This window comes from Eretmochelys imbricata, chromosome 14 (assembly GCF_965152235.1).
Source record: "Eretmochelys imbricata isolate rEreImb1 chromosome 14, rEreImb1.hap1, whole genome shotgun sequence".
Lineage (NCBI taxonomy): Eukaryota > Metazoa > Chordata > Testudines > Cheloniidae > Eretmochelys > Eretmochelys imbricata.
This window is the reverse complement of record NC_135585.1, coordinates 42,549,523-42,565,212: the sequence shown is the minus strand read 5'-3', so window position 1 is coordinate 42,565,212 and position 15,690 is coordinate 42,549,523. Positions and strand designations below refer to the sequence as shown.

At 46.9% G+C, this 15,690-nt stretch overlaps 1 pseudogene; it reads right to left on the bottom strand.

The window, feature by feature from the left end:
- Positions 1–10,430: 10,430 nt before the first annotated feature.
- LOC144274080 (olfactory receptor 10A4-like) lies at positions 10,431–11,366 on the bottom strand (annotated as a pseudogene).
- Between the last annotated feature and the right edge of the window lie 4,324 nt (positions 11,367–15,690).

Here is a 15,690-nt window from a genome sequence, read left to right as displayed (position 1 = left end):
TATATGTTGCTCAAATGAATTCAGATGGAGTCACTGATCTGTGAAGGAATCTATCTGGCTCAATGAGCAAGAAAAGTTTACATCTAGTAGGGCCTGTCATAAATATAAAGGGAAGGGTAAACACCTTTAAAATCCCTCCTGGCCAGAGGAAAAGTCCTTTCACCTGTAAAGGGTTAAGAAGCTAGGATAACCTCGCTGGCACCTGACCAAAATGACCAATGAGGAGACAAGATACTTTAAAAAGCTGGAGGGAGGGAGAGACAAAGAGTCTGTCTGTGTGATGCTTTTGCCAGGGACAGAACAGGAATGGAGTCTTAGAATTAGTAAGTAATCTAGCTAGATATGCATTAGATTATGATTTCTTTAAATGGCTGAGAAATTAAGCTGTGCTGAATAGAATGGATATTCCTGTCTGTGTGTCTTTTTGTAACTTAAGGTTTTGTCTAGAGGGATTCTCTATGTTTTGAATCTAATTACCTGTAAGGTATTTACCAGAGGTGATTTTACAGAGGTGATTCTTTTTTACTGCTTCTTCTATTAAAATTCTTCTTTTCAAGAACTGATTGCTTTTTTCATTGTTCTTAAGATCCAAGGGTTTGGGTCTGTGGTCACCTATGCAAATTGGTGAGGATTTTTACCAAACCTTCCCCAGGAAGTGGGGTGCAAGGGTTTGGAGGATTTGGGCGGGGGGGAAGATGTTTCCAAACAACGCTTTCCTAATAAAATACACCCGGATAAACGTTTGGTGGTGGCAGTAGAAGTCCAAGGGCAAAGGGTAAAATAGTCTGTACCTTGGGGAAGTTTTAACCTAAGCTGGTAAAAGTAAGCTTAGGAGGTTTTCATGCAGGTCCCCACACCTGTACCCTAGAGTTCAGAGTGGGGAAGGAACCTTGACAGGGCCCTAGCTCATGCTAATGGGAACTGCTTTGGGGAATGTGAGGACATACTAAGTTTTGGGATGATGACATTCCCATTCATGGCTAAAGCTGATACTTGCTACTGCCTTAATTGGAAACCTTACTGTCTTGCGCTCTACACTCCACATGGTGACATTTGAGATTTCAGATAAGTGTTTCATCTATTTCTCTGCTCTCTCTGAGTTGGGAAAATGCCACGTTTTACTTGGCACTGGCCTCAGATCCCTGTGGGTGGAATTAGCTGGTTCAAATATTTTCTCTCTCCTTGATGTCCTGGATTCCCAAAAGCTCCATAAGTTTATATCTGGGAAGATTGTACTGGACTTCCCATTCTTGTACTATATGCCATCTTGCCATGGATAGAAGGGGCGTAAGGATGTGCCTATACTGCAATGTAAGCCTAGGGTCTGCGGGACTTCAACCCGTTGGCTCGGTGGGTGTAAACCTGGGCTTGAGCGTCCACACTGCATATTAAGCTAAGGTTCAGAATTTCTGGACCCGGGCCTCACGCCAGTGCTCAGGCATCTGTGCTGCACTACGCAAACCTAAGTCAAACCAGCCTGTGCCAGGTTTCCTAGCATCCTCCCCAGCGGTAGCCGTTCTAGCCCTTTGTGATGCCCTGTGGGAAAACTTGACTGTCCATCCCGTGGCACTTTGTCGGAAGCTGTTGCATCCTGCCAAGGCATCCGGCCGAGTTGTCTTTTGAGTCTACACGTGCCCGACGGCTGGAGCCAGCAACAGGGAGGAGTCAGCGTTTGAAGCACTTGTCTTGCTTGTGCTTTCACTCCTGTTTCAGGTAACGGGCAGAGAGTCCATGAAGTGCTGGTGGACGTTTCGGGGGCATTTTCTGACCTGCTGAAGAAGGCACCTGTCGGAGGAGGAGGGGGGGTGAAACAGACCTGTCAGACTCAAACTGGCTGATGGTGCTCACGGCTCTCGGGAGAGCTGCTGATGCCCCCTGTGTAGACTGGCGCTTCTGGAGCAGGGCCACGAGCACAGACCAGTGGGACCCCATAGTCGTGAGGATCTGGGATGACTAGAATTTGCTCATGAGGAAAGCTAGATTTCTGGAGCCTTGTGAGCAGCTTGCCCAGACCCTTCAGCACCATGACATATATGCGAAGGAAGCCATTCCTGTTCAAAAGTGGGTTTCTACACCCCAGAGTCCTACAGGTCCGTTGCTAACCAGTTTGGGGTTGGAAAGTTGACTGGACGGTAAAGTGGTGGCCGAGGTTTCTGAGGCGATCAGGTGTGTGGTTTATCCAAAGGTGGGGGCATAAACTGCAGGCTTGGAGAGAATGGGGTTTCCCCACTGCACTGGGCCACTGATGGGACTCATGAGCCCATTGCTTACCCTCCTCAAGGAGCAGGAGTACCTACACTGCAAAGGGTACTACTCCATGGGCATGCAGGCCCCTGGGGACCACAGAGGCCAATTTATGGACGTCAACGTGGGCTGCACGGGAAAAGTTCATGATGCCAGGGTTTTCCGCCAGCCAGGCGTCTACCTTCATGGACAGGCCGAAACACTATTCCAAATGACAATGTCATAAATGGAGTCACTGTTCCCACGGTTATTCTAGGGGATCCCATGTACCCCCTTTTGCCTGGACTTATGAAACAGGATCCTGATCACAGAGGCCCTGGTAAAGAAGGTTTAATTACATTTTCAGTAGGTGTAGAATGGCGGTTGAATGTGCGTTTGTCAGACTGAAATCCTCGAGCCTGAGTCTGAGTTTGGGCTTACTTTGCAGTGTAGACATTCCCTAAGACCCAGTGCATCAGACCCTAAACAGATTAATGGCTAACAAAGTAAAATAAATGATGTGAATGATTTTTCTTGACACAACCTCTTTGCTACAGCAGCAGCAACAAACAACAAAACCAATGTCAAGTAAAAAAAACAGCAGTTAGGCATGGAGGAAATGCTAGTCATGATATATTTGACAAGTGCCAGCATCTTTCATCCTGAAGCACATGGGGTAAAATTTCCAAAAGTGCCTAGCTGACTTAGAAGCATAATCACATTGACTTTCAATGAGACACAGATTCCCCAGTCCTTAGGGCCTTCTGAAAGGGGAATGCAGGCTCTGAGGTCACTTGGGCGCTTTTGAAAATTCTACCCATTGAGTAGTACTTGAATTCTTAGGACTCCGATTCAAATTAATACACAGGAACTAATTGAAGGCATGACAGTAGTTGAACCATTGAGGGTACGTCTACACGGCAGCTGAAGGTGAGCCTCCCAGCCTAGGCAGGCAGACTCGTCCTAGCAGGGCTTGTGCTAGCGTGCTAAAAATAGCTGGGTGAACATTGTAGGGTGGGGCCAAGCCTGGATGACTAGCCTGAGCCTCCGCTGAGGTGTGGGATGTTCTAATGAGCTGGACGAAACCTCGTTATGGTTGAGTTAAAAAACGTATTCTAACTGATGTGTGAACACACCCTTCTAGTCACATACCGGTCAGGATGAGTTAATCAGAAGCCCCCTCCCCCACCTAAGATAAAGAGGTGTGTGAACCTGCCCAGGAATTCGGACTGAGTGGGCAGAAGGGCTTTGCTGAGAGAGAGAGAGAGAGAGAGAGCCAGAGGGGGAAAAAAGCCAAGCAATAGCCCAGTGCGAGCCTGGAAAAAGTGGGTGTTTGGATCTAATGAGGTGGCTAACGAGACTTGGGGCAGTAAGCAAAGAAGCTGCTCCTTTTGTTCTTGGTTCCTCATGCATTCAGAGAAGTTGGACTTTGTACATTCCTTGTCAATAAATGAGATCAAAGAAAATACCAGACTCCATCAATTTCTATTTCCAATGGGGACATCCCCATGGCTCCAAACTTTGCCTTGCCACTCTGGTCAAAAAGGGGTAATGATACACAGTCTTTAACCGGAATGGGGATACACATTGTGTGTGGGGCGGTTTCAACGCTAATGTCCTCAGCCTCTACTCAGGGTTGTCTTGTTTTTGCAGCAGAAGAGCTGAGAGTCTCTGTCTGGTCCCTAGAGAAAAACAACCTGCTGCTTAGAGTAATAGGAATTATCGTCATTACATATGATTACTCTGGCTATTCTTGTTAGCCATACAAACGTCCAGTCCCGCTTTCATGATTAAGTCTAATCACACATCGTAGGAAAAGGTATTTATTGGTTCAGAATTTGCCATCTTTTAATTTTATTGTATGTCCCTTTGACGTTTCTTGTGGGTGCCTGGGGTTGTGCGGTACCCACTGCCACCTGCCCTTAGCGTGGGGAAGCCAAGTCTATGCCTGCCGGGGGTCAGCTCCCCAAATCCACTGGTCATGGGTGACACAAGCACTCCCTTCTAGTCCTCTGCAGGCCCCGCTGTTACTGTACAGGTTAGCGACAGGCTCACTCCAACACCCGAGCCAGGTCCACCTCAGATCATGGCTCTGATTGACACACAGCACTAAGATATGGTTACAGTCAAAAGAAGTCTGACGTTATTTACCGAACCACAGAGAGTCAAGTAGCAGCAAGTAAAAGTATTGGGAACAAATGGTTACATATAAAACAAAATCATACCCTGAGTTCTGGAGCCCAGACTTGATTAACAGGAGACTCTCACGTCTTGCAGAATATTGCTCACCCCAAAATGCTTGCAGAGCATTACAGCTAGCCTTGGCCATGACCCAGGTTTCCTGAAGCAAATACACTGTCAGTTGCCTCCCAAGTGAAGGATTTAGTGTTTTTCTTTGCCTAGTATAGATACATAACTCCTTAAATATTATCCGTACATACATTTTGCAGTGATTATGATGACCAGTGGGCAGCTGGCTCTTCGTAATCTCACATGTCACCCTTTGGTATTATGCAGATATCCAACCCAATGGATCCCTGTAAAAACCTATCCCCCTGACCCTTTGCTCTCTGCCACTTGGCACCAAAGGGGTTCCTGTGTCACAGTCCCCTTGTTCTTGTGTTATGAGACAGGGAGAACAGAAGGGCCTACTCTACTGCCTCTAGACCATTAATTATTTTATACACTTAAGTCTCCTCTGACCTATTGCTCCTCTGACCCAGATGTTAGTGATCTGAGATTCACCACTTCTTGTGGTGCATCCCCCCCAATTCTGAAGCTGGCCTGCGCCGACATCTACCTGAACAAGGTGGAGATATTTGTGGTGGTCGTGTTGGTGGTCATGGCCCCTGGCCTGCTGATCCTTGTGTCTTATGCCCACATCATCCTCAAGATGTCTTCTGCTGAGGGAAGGCGCAAAGCCTTCTCCACCTGCTCCTCACACCTCACGGGTGGTGACTGTATTCTATGGATCCATAAGTGTTATCAATTTCTGACCCAAGTCAAGTTATGGAGGGGGCAGAGACAAGCCATTCGGCCTGGTGTACATTGTCCTCACGCCCATGCTGAACCCCGTTATCTACAGCCTGAGGAACAAAGAGGTGCAGGCGGCCTTGAGGAGAATGTTGGGGAGAAAAAAGTGTGCTACCGTCCAGTATCCTTGCTGATGGTACCTTGCGCTGTAGAGCGCTGAGTTCTTTTCACAACTCCCACAATTTGGGCAAGTCATTTTGGGTGAATACAGTTTCAAGGTGCTACCGTAATAAAACTGACACAACCTCTTGACCCTGACTGTGCCTGCCGGGGGTCAACGCCCCATCTCCACCGACCAAGGGCAACACATGCACTCCCCCTAGGCCTATGCAGGCCCCACTGTCACTCTGCAGGTTAGTGATAGACACTCTCCAACCCCCGAGCATCTCCCTGGAGCATCCAGCCCCTTGTCCACTGGACACTTGCAGTAGTCACAGATTGGCTGCTCCCAAAGGATCAGTGAAGCCCAGGTTATCAGCTCTACCTTAGAGCACCGCTCCGCTTAACACACAGCACTTAGATACGTTTATAGTTTAAACAAGTAGATGTTAATTGAACAAAGCACAGAGATCCAAATAGCAGAAAATAGAAGTATTGGAAACAAAGGGTTATATACATAACATACATTCTAGAGCCTAGACTTAATTCCCAAGATACTCTTGTGTCTTGTAGAGTATTTCTCACCCTGAATCCTTGCAGCGCTTTACAGTCAGGCTGGCTGGGACCCTGCTTTCATGAAACAAATGCGCGGTCACTTTTTCTCCCAGGGGAAGGACTCAGTGAGTTTCTTTGCACTCCCTGATACACCAGACCAATCCTTTGATCTTATTCACAAACAGGACACCCCCTCCACTCTTTGTTTCACCCTGCAGATTTACTTTATCGATTCTGCACTCTCTCAATTTGCATCTTGCTCAGTATGCAAATAGGCCTACACCGAGAGGCGTACAATACACATTGCCTGCCTGTCCAGACAGGGAGATAAGGGTCTGCTCAGGGAACCCAGAACCATAAGCCACTGTGTCACCCCTCCGCTTTAGCAAGAGTGAGCTTTGATGGAGGTTAGACTGTGTATTGCTCCCTCCCACATCCATCTGCCTGCTTCATAGTAAACGCCTCAAGATTCTGCCAATCTTAACTTTGCCTTGCAGGTAGCCATCACTGACCTCCAGTTCCTGCGTTCCCCAAAGACATATCTCTGCAGTGTCTAGTCCCTGTCACTGCACACTCAGAAATTATTGAGTTCACTGATTCCAAAGAGTTTACTGTTAGTTTAGCTGAAGACTCACACTTCACTTCAAGATCACAGCACTGAATTGGTTTATAGTAAAACTAAGGATAAGTTTATTAACAAAGAACAGAAATGTAAATGATACTAAGCAAGAGAAAAAGATACAGGTCTGGTTACAAACAAACCAAACCAAACCATGCTTTCTAGTGACTAAAACTTAAATCTTAATAAGTTACAATCTTTGCCTAAGCAGTTTTCTCACTCACATCAAATTACCAGCATCTTTAGCCCTCCAGGCCAGGGATCCAACTTCCACAGAATCAGAGGGTGTTGTTATCTTTGTCCCCAAATTGAGGGATAACTAGAATGGCTTTTTGCTCCTGCTTGTATTTTGCAAAGTCCATTGTCTGTCTCACAAGTTAGAAAGATTTCCTTGAGGTGCAGACTCGGACCCCCAGCGTGCTCACTACATTGTTTCCTCCATCACTTATTAGCTTGATTGCTTTGTTTACCTTATATGGAAATGTCCTTTTATTGTCCTCTCCCTGTAATTAAGCCAATCAGACAGGTACATGCATATTCCTTTGTCTAGGGCAGACCTGGATTCTGTACGGCCTCCAAATGCCATTTTAAGAACATATTTCCCGCACGTACACATAACTTGCTGTACACAACCCGTACACACAGAACACAAGGATTTTCGGGAGCAGCGTCACCATTTTGCATACGATACCTAACGTGACACCGCTTAGATACACATGACGACAACAGTGTGTTGGGTGTAGTGAGTGTGTCAGGCCTGTTGCGAGTTACAGTCTAGAGGGCCCTTTGCTAACTCAGGGGCTCTTAAGGTCACAGTTACCCCCTGCCTGGTAGGAACACCTCTGACCCACATGACCTGCCTTAAGGCCAAGACCTTAAAGACTTTGTTTTGAGTATGGACACACGACTCCTTCAATATTATCCACACCTACATTTCACACCGATTAGGATGCCTAGTGGGCTGCCGGCTCTTGGTAGAGACCTCACATGCCACCATTGAGTGAAGAGTTATGCAGATATCCAACTCAGGGGCTTCCCGTAAAACCCTAGGCAACGCTTCTGCCACTTGGCACCATGGGATTCCTGGCTCACACCTCCCCCACTCTCACTGAGGCAGTAGGGTTAGCCACTGGCTAATCCACATGCGTTGGCTCAGAACCCTCGTGCCTGGACAGTGCTTCTGTCACACATTTTCCTTGCCCTTCACATGTGCAGTTTCCATACCGTACTCATGAATGTCTGGACTCCAGCGTTGCAGTCTGGAGCTGGTACCTTCTCTTCCGTGAAGCCCTGCCAGTGGAGAATGGTCTGTTAGGACTCTGAACTTCCTGGGCAGTAGCTATAGCCTTAGTTGCCCCACAACTGCATATTTCCTTTTGATGACTGAGTAATTTTGTTCAGTGATGGGTCAGTTGTTTACTTAAAAAAAAGCAATAGGACGCTTCTTATTGCCCTTGCCTGCTTGCATCAGTGCGGCTCCCAGGCCTGTACTTGATGAATCTGTGCAGAGTTCAAACATTTTATCGAAATTTGGACCGGCTAGAGCCAGTGTCACTGACAGAAGTCTTTTCACTTGAGCAAAGCCCTCCTGACAAGCTGTAGTCAAAACCACCTTGGCAGGCTGTGTCTTTTTGCAGACGTCTGTCATCATAGTCGCAATGTTGCTGAAACCTTCCACGAGTCTTTGGTAATAATTCGGCAAGCCTCTAAAAGACTGAATTTGCTTTTTGGTTCAGGGTACAGGCCAGTTAACAATGGAGTCCACTTGTAAGGGTTTCTGGCAAATCTGGCCCTGTCCTGCCAATGGCCTGGATAAGGGACTTTCGCCCCATCTTGCATTTTGACACTTTTACTGTGAGACCGGCACCTTTGGGTATGTCTATACAGCAATTAGACACCCGCAGCTGGCCCATGCCAGCCGACTCGGGCTTGTGAGGCTGTTTCATTGCAGTGTAGACTTCCAGGCTCAGGCTAGAACACAGGCTCTAGGACCCGGCAAGATTGGAGGGTCCCAGAGCTTGGACTCCAGCCCGAGCCCAGAAGTCTACACTGCAATGAAACAGCCCCACAAGCTGAGCCCTGCGAGTCTGAGTCAGCTGGCATGGGCCAGCCGTGGGTTTTTCTTTGCAGTGGACAAACCCTTTGAGTCTCTTCAGCACAATTTCTCTGTGAGCCTTATGCCCTGCCCATGCATTTCTGAAGATTGCAATATCATCAACGGAGGCCAAGTAAACGTGGTTTAGAACAGAACAGGGACTTGATTCATTTTAGGCTAGTTACAAAATGTTCCGAGCCTTGTGGCTTTTGGAACTGATGCACTTCCTCACGAGCCCTGTCATGAAACTGAGCTGGAAACTTTATCAAATATTTGAGCCCTCACTGCTTGGCAGGTTCCCTTGCTCTTCTGAAAGCTGATCTCTGTTCAGCCACGTCTTTCTCAAAACCTTGCAAAATCATTCTTTCATTTTGTGGCATCCCCCAAAGCTGCTCTCCCCACTCCCCCCGCCCCCCGCCCCCCAAGAGCTGGCTGCATTATTATTTTTCTTTTACAGTAAATCTGAGAAATTTGACAATCAGTGGGTGAGGTCTGGCAAGCCAGGGTCTGCTGAGCTCTTTCTAAACCAAATTTAAAATCATCCAGCATTACTCAGCAGGTCTGACTGGACTCGGTACAAGTGCATGTCCACTTGGGGACCCGTGACCTGCGGTGATAACAGTGACCCAAAACAGCCTTCTTAAAACAGTGTTGTTTAATCTTAACAGTAGGAACACAGCACAGCAAGAGACAAGGCAGGCTATGCTTCCTTGAAGAACCCCCCAGCCTCTGGAGGTCAGGAGGCAATTGCACCCTCTAAACCATCTCAACAAACCAGGCTCTCCTCTATTCAGGAGGGATGCAGTCCTGGGAAAGCTGGGCTAGCAGGCCCACCATGGGTGGGCAGAGGTAGCATGTCACAGTTAATTGTCCTTGGTGTTTGCAGAGGAGCTCTTCTCTGAGCTATTGTCCATCTTCCTAGGTCGTTTCCTGAACACCCGGCTGTTGAATTAACCCAATAGGTGCATACAAAAACATCTGTACAATATTCAGACAAGCATCATACAGTATTCACAGACTTCTACAGTGTAGCCCATAGAGCTCGCTTTAGCATTTATTTTATTCAGCAGTAATGCAAGGAACCTACAGGCCTGTATCCTGTAAGACTGGGGTTGTTAATTATTTTTTGTCAAGGTCCAAATTTCTTAGTCAAGGTATAGTCAAGGTCCAGACTTCAGAGAAACATTTTTCACACCACAGTAACAATAATAACAACAACAAGTAATTTAAAAGATTTTGAAGTCCATTCAAAAACATCTGGCAGTCCAGATTTGGCCCGCAGTCCACCTATTGACTACCCCTGACATAACATATTATAAAAGTTGTATCCCAGACTGTGTGCAGGGGGAGAGAGAGATGTAGCCCTTGGGAGGTGCCAGGATGATGGCCACTGGTGCTTATGAGAAAGGTGATGGTGATGAGGAAGATAATGGCTAACATTTCTGGTTGTTCTGCAAGGGATGGTGGGAGTATATGGATGTTCAGATGTACAGTATATATTATTTCAGTCTACCTTGCTGGGTTAGAGTGCTTGTGACTTTGCTGAATGTATTAATAAACAATTACAAAGACAGAAGGGTTCCTAAAGTGTGAGTGTTGCAACCGTGGACATCGGGGTTCCCAACTGAACAGTAACTTTAATAACACTGGGCCTGATACTGGGACAAGAACTTTCAATACCTCAGAGTGATAACTGGGAATTCTTAAGTAATCAATATAATTAATATACGATTCATAGATCAGGCTACAACAGGCAACTCCAAATCCATCACAAGACTATTAAAATAATATTTTTCCCCCCACTTTTCAAATAAATATTTTTCTGGCCATCACCCTTCTCAGGGCTTCCTTTACCTCCTTGTTCCTCAGGCTGTAGATCAAAGGGTTCAGCATTGGAGACACCACTGAGTAGAACAGGGAAAGCAGTTTGTCGCTGCCGAGTGAGTAGCTGGATTTGGGCTTCAGATATTCACAATGCCAGACCCGAAAAACAAGGTCACCACGATGAGGTGGGAGGAGCAGGTGGAGAAAGTTTTGCTCCTGCCCGCGGCTGACGGAATAGTGAGGATAGCGTGGAGGATACGGATGTAGGATACAAGGATGAGCAGGAAGGGGACCATGATGAAGGTGGCAGAGATGGTGTAAACAGCTATTTCATTCCTGTAGGTATCCGTGCAGGCCAACTTCAGCAGCGGGGGCAGGTTGCAGAAGAAGTGGTTGATGCTAATAGGCCCACAGTAGGGCAGAGGGAATATGAAAGTTGTCTGCCCGACTCCCACCAGCACCCTGATGAGCCAGGACACACTTGAGAGCTGGAGACACACACCTCTGATCATCATGGTCGTGTAGCGCAGTGGGTGACATATGGCCGTGTAACAGTCATATGCCATGGCAGCCAGCAGGCAACACTCAGTGATCCCCAGGAAGGAGAAGAAATACATCTGTGTGGCACAGCCCAGGAAGGAAATACTCTTGTCCTCGGAGAATAAGTTCACCAGCATCTTGGGGGTAGTGGACGAAGTATAACCCATTTCCAGAAAGGACAAATTCCAAAGGAAGAAATACATGGGGGACTGAAGGGCAGGGTCCACCACCGTGATCGTGATGAGGAGGATGTTGCCCACCATGGTGATGAGGTACAACAGCAGCACCAGAAAAAAAAAGTGAAACTTGGAGCTCCAGGATGTTGGAAAAAGCCACAAAGAAGAACTGTATCACAACTGTGTGGTTCCTGCTAGCCATGTCCTACAGTTGTTTTCTATCTGTGGAGATAATAAAATCACAGAGGCATAGGACTGGAAGGGACCTCGAGAGGTCATCTAGTCCAGTCCCCTGCACTTATGGCAGGACTAAATATTATCTAGACCATCCCTGACAGGTGTTTGTCTAACCTGCTCTTAAAAATCTCCAATGATGGAGATTCCATAACTCCCTAGGCAATTTATTCCATGCTTAACCACCCTGACAGTTAGGAAGTTTTTCCTAATGTCCAGCCTAAACCACCCTTGCTGCAATTTAAGCTCATTGCTTCTTGTCCTATCCTCAGAGGTTAAGGAGAACAGTTTTCCTCCCTCCTCCTTGTAACAACCTTTTATGTCCCCTCTCTGTCTTCTCTTCTCCAGACTAAACAAACCCAATTTTTTTTAATCTTCCCTCATAGGTCATGTTTTCTAGACCGTTGATCATTTTTCTTGCTCTTCTCTGGACTTTCTCCAATTTGTCCACGTCTTTCCTGAAATGTGGCGCCCAGAACTGAACAGAATACTCCAGCTTAGGTCTAATCAGTTGGGAGTAGAGTGGAAGAATTACTTCTCATGTCTTGCTTACAACACTTCTGCTAAGACATCCTAGAATGAGGTTTGCTTTTTTTTGGAACAGTGTTACACTGTTGACTCATATTTAGCTTTTGATCCACTATGACCCCCCAGATCTCTTTCTGCAGTACTCCTTCCTAGGCAGTTATTTCCCATTTTGTATGTGTGCAACTGATTGTTCTTTCTTAAGTGGAGTACTTTGCATTTGTCATTATTGAATTTCATTCTATTTACTTCAGATCATTTCTCCAGTTTGTCCAGATCATTTTGAATTTTAATCCTATCCTCCAAAGCACTTGCAACCACTCTCATCTTGGTGTGGTCCGCAAACTTTATAAGAGTACTCTCTATACCGTTATCTAAATCACTGATGAAGATATTGAACAGAACCCAACCCAGAACCAATCCCTGTGGGACCCCACTCATTATGCACCTCCAGCATGACTGTGAACCACGGATAACTACTCTCTGGGAATGGTCTTCCAACCAGTTATGCACCCACCTTATAGTAGCTCCATCTAGATTGTATTTCCCTAGTTTGTTTATGAGAAGGTCACGTGAGACAGTATCAAAAGCCTTACAAAATCCAAGATATACCACAGCTATCGCTTCCCCCCTATCCACAAGGCTTGTTACCCTGTCAAAGAAAGCTATCAGGTTGGTTCATTAACTGGTTAAGTTGGGTTGTAGCAGGGTGGTCACCTGCTCCAGCCTTAAAGGGCTTAAAACAGCCCAGGACTGTGGCTGGGAGCAAGCAGTTCCCAGGCTGATTGGGGGAAGCAGGCTCAGCTGTGGCCACACCCCAATCAGGGCTCAGCTGGCCCTTATAAGAGGGCAGTAGGCCAGGAGCAGAGTCTCCTCTAGCTGTAGAGAGAGACGGGCCTGGCTGCTGGGGAGCATACCACAGTACCTGAGGTGGAGGATGGCTGGGGAAAGGCCAGAGGAGCTGGGGAGGTGAGGTGGGGATAGAGGGTGGGGGTTCCCTGGGGAGGGGAGACCCAAATCTGCAGGTTTCTGCAGGGGGCAGCACCCCGGGTAAAGGGGCACCGTGGTCCGGGAGGGACACGGGGGCCAGCGGCAAGAGGGACCCTGGCCTGCAGAGGGCGCTCCGGAGGCTGGAAGAGCTAATTCCCAAGGACGACCAGCAGGAAATGACACAGGGTGAGTCCCACACTGTGACATTGGTGAATCGTATAAGAAATTTATATGCATATATACATAATCTCTGATACAACAAATTTTCAGTGGTGTTTTCATTTGTGGATGCCCAGTGTAGGACATCTGGTACTTTATGTGCAGTGGCACTAAGATCCCACAGCTCCCACTGACTTCAGTTGGAAAGCCAGGCTCAATGTGTCACAACTTGGACATCCAAAACAGGAGGCATCTAAAGCACGTGGCCCGTTTTGAGAACGTCAGCCTGAATCTCCCTGCTCTGTAAAACGAAGAGAGGGTTGCTCTGTCTCACCAACTAGACCAGGCTTTATTTCCTGTTCCCCAGGTCAGGTTACAGAGGTTGATATCCCTGGCTCCGATACCAGCCAGACCACATTGGATGTGTCTACACAGCATTTTGGAGCAAGCAGGAGTGAGTCTCCCAGCCCGGGTCAGCAGACTTAGCCCACCCACCTCACTAGACTTCATATCCTGAGCTCTAACCTCACCTGCTATCATTTTCCTGTGAGAGCTCATCTGAGAGCACAGTGATCGCTATGGAGCATTTAGTGATTTAATGAAGTCAAGACAAAAATGATCAAAGACAAAACCACCCCATCCCCTGTGGGAGAACACTTTTCACAAAGTGATCACTCTGTGTCTAAGCTATCAGTCCTCATCCTCAAAGGAAACCTGCACAGCACTTTCAAAAGACAATCCTGGGAGCTTAAATTCATAACTTTACTAGACACTCAAAATCATGGACTGAACAGAGACACTGGATTTATGGCTTATTACAACAATCTGTGACCCCCACTAACCACCACCCCCCCAGCTGCTTTTCTCCACCCCCTTCCTTTCCTCCCTATGACTGGAGGGGTAGTAACGAGCCACTTCACTTTGAATGGTCCCTTGAAATGTGTGTTAACTACTTATGCCGAACAATCTGCTCCACTTTGTATTTATCTGTGACACTCTCTGGCTTTGTCTACATTAGCACTTTTGTTGGTAAAACTTTTGTCTGTCGGGGTGTGAAAAGAAATATCCAGGCCTGACGGACAAAAGTTTTACGGAGCGCCCGTGTGAACAGCGCTGTGTCGGCGGGAGACACTCTCCTGCCGCCGAAGCGGCCGCCGCTTGTTCGGGTGGTTTGATTTTGCCGGCAGAAGAGCGGCTGCGCGGGAGACCTTGCTGCGGCACAGCTTTAGCGGCACGGCTGCGCCACTGTGAGGTCCGTAGCGCAGACCCAGCCTCCGTTCATTTCCCAGCCATCAAGAGCAGCTCCGTGGACGCTCAGAAGCTTGTCTCTCTTGCCACAGAAGTTGGTCCAATAAAAAATATTACCTCACCCGCCTTGACTCTCTCATATCCTGGGACTGACATGGCTTCGACAAACACTGCATCCATCCATCTATGATTTGAGGACTTCAATAGCACAGACACAGGTGGGAGGTTTTTCGCAGGAGTGAGGGGTGAGATTCTGTGGCCTGCCTTGTGCAGGAGGTCGGACTAGATGATCATAATGGTCCCTTCTGACCTTGGTATCTATGAATCACTTTCATAGAGACCCAGTAAGACTGTACTTAGCAGCCAAGATCCTGATTACATTTTTTTCAGGCACAGAACTCTAAGTTCAGGGGACTTGGGTGGGTAACTCCCTTAGGTTCCACTGGAAATTCCAGCTATAAATTATAAATTATTCCTTAGTATAGCAAAATGGTAAGGGGAGAGGAACAACACACCAGTGGCTGACTCCCTGCTCCCTTGTACCATGTGTAGTCATTTATACCGATGCAAGGTGAGTGCAAAATGACTCCATATCAGAATTACCCACTTGTACTGGCAGGAGTGTTTCCATACCCAGTCAGCACTCACATTGCTCACATAGAAATGACTACACAAAGGTACAAAGCAGTGGAGAAAAAGGACCAAGCTAAAGATATGCACTGATGTGCTTGGTTAAAAAGCAATAACGTGTAGAAAAAACATTGACTTTAAAAAATATTTTAATCTAATATAATCATGTGCTTTAAAGCTTGCGAGCAGCGTGTTGAGCAACTCTGAAGAAGCCACACCTTGAGGAGTCTGAGTATTTAAGTTCTTTTATGCCTCCATTGAGACAGGTTCCCTGGTGCATTGAATCCTTGCAACGTAAGGGACTCATAGATGAGACAAAGACTTTTTCTTCTCTCTTTGGGGTGGACAGTATACAGCTTGATAGTCAGGGTCAAAGTTTCCAGGGACAGCTGTTTTGAACAAGGGATGGTTGAAAATTTTCCATCAAAACTTTTTTCACTAAAAAACTGGGTTTCCAATGGAAGACAGAAGTGTCTGCTTTGGAAGACAGGAATCCCCAAAACTTTTTGAAAATGGGACTAAAGTCCTTAAATCGCTGATTTTGAACTTATTACCCATGAGGAACCTCATTATTTCGCTCTCTCTGAGGTACTTCTATGGCCTACATTGGAGTAAGCGCCTCACACAATTTCTTTAGCCTCACAACTCCCCTGTGATGTAGGCAGCGCTGTGATCCCCATATTGCAAACAGGGAGCAGACACACCCAGAGACAGGGGGCAGCTTTTCAAAGGTATTTCAG